Genomic DNA, 6,119 nt, shown 5'->3' with positions numbered 1-6,119 from the left:
TTTTTTAAAGATTTTATTTATTTATTTGAGACAGAGAGAATGAGAGAGAGAGAGAGCACATGAGAGGGGGGAGGGTCAGAGGCAGAAGCAGGCTCCCTGCCGAGCAGGGAGCCCGATGCGGGACTCGATCCAGGGACTCCAGGATCATGACCTGAGCCGAAGGCAGTCGCTTAACCAACTGAGCCACCCAGGCGCCCCTATACCACATCTTCTTTATCCATTCATCTGTCGATGGACATCTTGGCTCTTTCCACAGTTTGGCTATTGTAGACATAGAGCAGCCTCCATTCTTAGCATGGAGCCTGACTTGGGGCTTGATCTCACAACCAGAGATCATGACCTGAGCTGATATCAAGAGTTGGACACTTAACCGACTGAGCCACCCAGGTGCCCCATTTGTCTATTTTCAATAGCACTAACTTCTGGTTTTGCTTTATCAGGTCCTTTTTCCTATTATCTTTGTTCTTATTTTGCTATTCTTTTTCCAATATTTAAATTATTAATTTAATTATTTTTACTTTTTTGAATATTATTAATTTACATATTAACTATATTTTATATATTTATTAATTATTTTAGGGTATGAATTTTTCCCTGAGCCTGGTTTTAATCATAACCCTTAGGATTTTATATGTAGTGTTATTTAAAAAAATGTTTCTAATTTTTTTATTATGTTCAATTAGCCAACATATAGTACATCATTAGTTTTTGATGTAGTGTTCAATGATTCATTAGTTGCATCCAACACCCAGTGCTCATTACAACACATACCCTCCCCAATATCCATCACCCAGATAATTACAGACTCACAAAGAAGTTGGAAAAATAGTACAGAGAGGTCCTGAGTGCCCATCACCCAGCTTCTTCCACTGGTGACATCTCCTATAACTGTAGAGCATTATCAAAACCAGGAAATTGGTTGTCACAATACATATAATTGACTACAAAATATTACTTGGTTTTCACCATTTTTTGCATGCTCTCACTTTTTGTATATCTTTGTGTATAGTTCTATGATATTTAGTCACATGTATAGATTCATATAACCACCATCACAATCAAGATATGGAACTGTTCTGTCTCCACAAAAACACTCTTATGCTGTTCCTTTGTAGTCACATCCTCCTGCCCCTTCCTAACTCCAGGTAACCACTGATGTGTCCTCCATCTCTATAATTTTGTCATTTAGATAATGCCATATAAATGGAACCATATAATATGCAACTTTTGAGGCTGGCTTTTTTCACTTTGCTTAATGCCCTAAGATCCATCCAATTATTTTAAGTATCAATAGTTTGTTCCTTTTGTTGCTGACTAGCATTCCAGTGTATGAATGCACCATGGTTTAAGCCTTCATCTGTTGAAGGTCATTGGGGTTTTTTTTTTAGTCTGGCTATTAGAAATGAAGCAGCTAAGAACATTCATGTACAGGCTTTTGTGTGAATACAAGGTTCCATTTCTCTGGGAAAAATACCCAGGAGTGTGATTACTGGGTTGTATGATAAGCGTATGTTCAATTTTTTAAGAAACTGCCAGACTCTTTTCTAGAGTGGCTTTATAGTTTTATATTTCCACCAAAAATGTGTGAGTGATCTAGTATCTCTGGATGGTTGTCCACACTTGGTATTATCAGATTTTTAATTTTAGCCCTTCTAAGAAGTATATTAACATGTTTTTTGAGCAGGTAAGTCATTATGATTCAATTTGCATTTTCCAGTGGCTAACGATCCTGAACATCTTTTAATGTGTTTATTTGCCACCCTATGTCTTTACTGGTGAAGTGTCTATTCAAGTCTTTCCTTCATTTTCTAACTGGGCTGTTTTCTTACTGTTGAGTGGAGAGTTCTTTACATATTTTGTATGTGAGTCCTTTGCCAGATATATGATTTGCAAATGTTTTCTCCCATGTAGTCTTTTTATTGTCATCAGTGTCTAACCATTTTGCTACTTCAGTTTTGATTTAGTTTGATCAAAAATATTTTTAAGAGAGTGAATGTACCACAAAAAGAATGGAATTTAATAATGACACAGTGTCCGTCAGGAGAGTGGCCATCCAGGGCTGATAAGGAAGGTGTCTCACTTCGGTACGGGCTTTAGTTCAGTCTTCAAGAATAGGTAGGGCTTAGGAAAATAATCTGTAGTGATTGCAGCAACCTTGAGGATTAATAATTAGGAGCTATAAAATGGTGAGAGTCCCAAAGTGCAAAATAGCAGAAATTTTCTGAAGACATACCCAGGCATTATCTTGATATCCTAGATTAGGTGTTGCAATGCCCACCTCATCTGAGAAGCAGCACCCTCTCAGAGGTGGCCTGTTTGGTGGGCCAAAGGTCTTTACCTATTGCTGCGTGGCAGGAAGACTTCTTAACACTGGAGGTCTCCTTAGAAGGGCCATAAATGAAAGCACGGTCAAGGTTGGGCTGATAACTGCAGTGTGTGAAGTTCAGAGGAGTAATTAACTTACACAGCCCAGTAACTCAGAGAACACAGGGCGAAGTGAGGAGAAAAGGAGAATGGCATGTGACCAGGTCCTACCTGGCTGGAGAAAGTCTGATGGAAGCCATGTAGTCAACAAGAATGAGCTCATGGAATGTGCAACCTGACTTGACCCCTCTCTTCCAACATCACCGCAGCACCAAACAAAACAAAATTGAGCAGAATTAGTTAGGAAAGAGTCAGTCAAGGAGGGCTTTTTGGAGGACAGACTTGGAGAGTTTTATAAGAATTTGCTGGAAAGGGAGGGACTAGGAATTTTTTCAGTGAGAATGGGAAGAACAATAGTGTAGTGCAGGAACTGTCACTGTTCACTTCAGGAGACAGACCTGGCTCAGACAGAAAGGGTGTGTCCAGGACACAGGGGACAGGCTTCTCAAGGAGGCATGGACACCAGAATGAGGAGGGCAGATATTATAGGACAGGAATTAAGGGGCCTCTGTGAGCTCAGGCAGTTCCCCACACTCTCCCTGCCCCACTGGTCATGGTGTCTGAGATGTCCAGGAGGATCCGCGGTCACTTCTTCAGATGAAGGCATTGCTCCCTCCAGATTCTTCTTTTAGAAGCAAACAGTCTGAGGATATTTCTTCCCTCTGGTATTCCTCCCACACAACGGACCAGCCTAAAGTGCTTCACCTAGCACTGCATCTTTTTGCCTGCTACTGCATATTTTTGTGTACTAACCTATTTGTTACCTGCAGCCATTTAAAATAAACCACAACTCTTGTTCATTTAGATCTGGTCTTCTTTTTTGGTGGCATCTTAAGACGAAATGGCCAGGATCACCTTTAAGAGGCTCAGCACTCAAAGGAGGGGGGATTTTGTGGGCTGGGGAGGGAAGAGAGGAGGGCCCCAAACTTTGTCTCTGAAGGATTGGTAGGGTTTTGATTACTGCAGAGAATGGGGGAGGTCATCGTGGCTAAGTGTCCCTCCCAGAGGGAATCAACCTCTTTTCCCAAAGGGATATTCATTCCTTTCCTTGTCCCCACACCCCCTGAGAGGAAAGTTCTTCCAGTGACATGGGTGATTAGCAGGTCCCCACCACCTACACTGACTCAATCCTGCAGGTCCCCAGCTCAGGGTCAGATGCGGGGCTGGGGCTGCATTGGTGAAGCCCCTGGGAACTGAGATTAGGAAAGACTCAGCTCTGCAGGTGGGGGAGGGCTGGGGCATTGCTCCTGTCAGTGTTGGCATGAATAAGAGACTTTTAGGGGAACTAAGCGGAGTTTATTTGTAGGGCAGTGTTGAGCACCTGAAAAGAACAATAGTGCTGTCCTAATTAATTGAGACAGAGGTTATAAATTAGGGCTTCCAGAGAGGTCCTTGGGAGTTCACCTTGTCAGGATTTTCTTGTGGGAGGGTTTTGGAGGCTGCCCAGAGAATGACATTTCAGGGGCTTGGGGGGTTTAGGGTCTGAGGTCCATCCTCCTGCCAGTCCTGGGATGACAGGTCACGTGTCTATACATCGCAAACTCCGGGATCCCAATCAGTAGTGTGTGTGTGTTTGTGTGTGTGTGTGAGAGAGAGAGAGAGAGAGAGAGGGACACCACACTGTGTCAGCAATGAAGTCATGTTGATTCCACCCCTGAGGTGCCTCTCAGGTCTCTGTTTTTGTTTTTTTTTTAACCCACATATAAATTGGCTTGTTACATGCCAGGCACTATTCAAATCTCTTTGTAAATAAAATACATATAGTAGTCCCCCTTATCTGTGGGGGATACGTTCCAAGACCCCCAGTGGATGCCTGAAACCACGGATAGTACCAAAACCTATACAAACTATGTATTTTCCTACACATACATACCTAGGATAAAGTTTAATTTAGAAATTGGGCACGGGAAGACATTAACAACAACTAATAATAAAGTAGAACAACTATGACAGAATACTGTAATAAAAGTAACATGAATGTGGCCTCTCAAAATATCGTATTATACGTACTCACCCTTCGTGAGGATGTGGGACGATAAAAAGCCTATGTGAGGAGATGACGTGAGGCGAGCGGCGCAGGCAGCAGGACGTAGCGTTAGGCTACTATTGACCTTCTGCAGATTCGTCAGGAGGAAGAATGCTGGTAACTGAAACCTCAGAAAGTGAAACTGCGGATAAGAGGGACTACTGTATCTGTTCTAAGTTGCTTGCGTGGATTCGATTCATTTAATCCTCACAAAAAGTCTATGACGAACTGTTAGCCCTGATTTGCGGATGAGTAAACAGAGGCACAGAGAGGTTGTAGGACTTGCCTAAACCACACAGAGCTAGGGAGTAGCACAGATGGGACTTGATCCCAGGCTCCGTGGCTGCAGAGCTTGGGAGCTCAGCCACCTCACCCCACTGCCCCTCCTCAAGGAGGGCCTGCAATTGCTCGAGGCTCAGCCTCAGCACTTCTGGCCTGAGTAGCTGCACCAGGCCAGCCTAGGTTTTTGAAAATTTGAAGTTATGTAACGCAAACATATTGATAAGGTGTATTCGTGTAGAGTGTATTTTGAAATGGTGTGACCCTCCAGCTCGAAAAATGTAAAATAATAATAATAATAATAAACCTTTTCAAGTTGGCTGGCCCAGGGAATTGCAAGGTGTAGCGGAGCTATTACCATAGCTCAGTGGCATCAGGTGAGCTGGTAAATAGGTAAGCTCCATCCTTGGTCAGTCCTGCGGGCCTCTCAGTGCTGTCATGCTTTGGAAATTCAGTGAGTGAGTCGGCTGCTAGTGCCCCGTTAGGTCGACAGGCACTGCTGTTAGCGCGGAGAAGCGTTTTCAGATCCTGTAACAACGGCATGCGCGTGTCAGGTCGGTGGCAGAGCTTGCCGGAGCGTTCCAAAAACGGAACGCACATCAGTAGCTTTGCCCGGGGGGTGAGAGGTGCTAAAATCCCACACAGAAGGCCGAGCGAGCACCACGATGCGCGCCGCGGCCGGCTGAGGAGCAAGCCCTCTGCAAAACACAGGAGATGGTGCTGAGGCCGCGGAGAGCCGCCCGGAAGCCAAACGCCAGCTTCCAGGGCTACAGACTTACGCCCAGCAAGGAACAACCCTCCCACTTCACATATACTTCTTTGGGAAGATTAGTCTCCTATGAAGTGAATTTGGAGTTAAAGGTGACTACCCGGTGCTCAGCTCCAATAGGTATTTTTCCTTCTTTTCTCTTCTTACCGCTGGGAGAATGGCTCGGGGATTAGTTCTGCTGAAAGGCCGATCCTGCCACGCCCCTGCTCAAAAACCTCGGCTGGCTCCCGCTGCCCCTTAAAATAGATCCTGGTAGTCAAGCTCTCCAATCAGAGTGGGGCTGAGTCTCCCCCTGGGACCAGAGATTCCCGAGGGGGCGGGGCATGGCTCCTAGGTTACATGTGCACTCACGCTAATGGGGCCACACTTTGAGTCCCCACCAGACCCTAACTGTTGCGCGAGGCATTTACGTATCGGGAGTGGAGATCTGATGGGGGTCTTAATCCCTGGGATGGGACAGGATGGGAACTCCTGGATGCCCAGCAGGTATGACGCTAGCTCAGTGCTTGGCACTGAATAGGGCTTCATTAGATATTTGTGTGATGAATGAGTGAACGGCCTTTATACGGCTCTTTGCCGTTGACTGCTCTATTTTCAGGGCCAGACCAGGGCAAAGATGAA

The sequence above is a fragment of the Neomonachus schauinslandi genome, chromosome 1 (assembly GCF_002201575.2).
Source record: "Neomonachus schauinslandi chromosome 1, ASM220157v2, whole genome shotgun sequence".
NCBI lineage: Eukaryota > Metazoa > Chordata > Mammalia > Carnivora > Phocidae > Neomonachus > Neomonachus schauinslandi.
The sequence above is the reverse complement of the archived record's forward strand: the minus strand, read 5'-3'. Positions refer to the sequence as shown.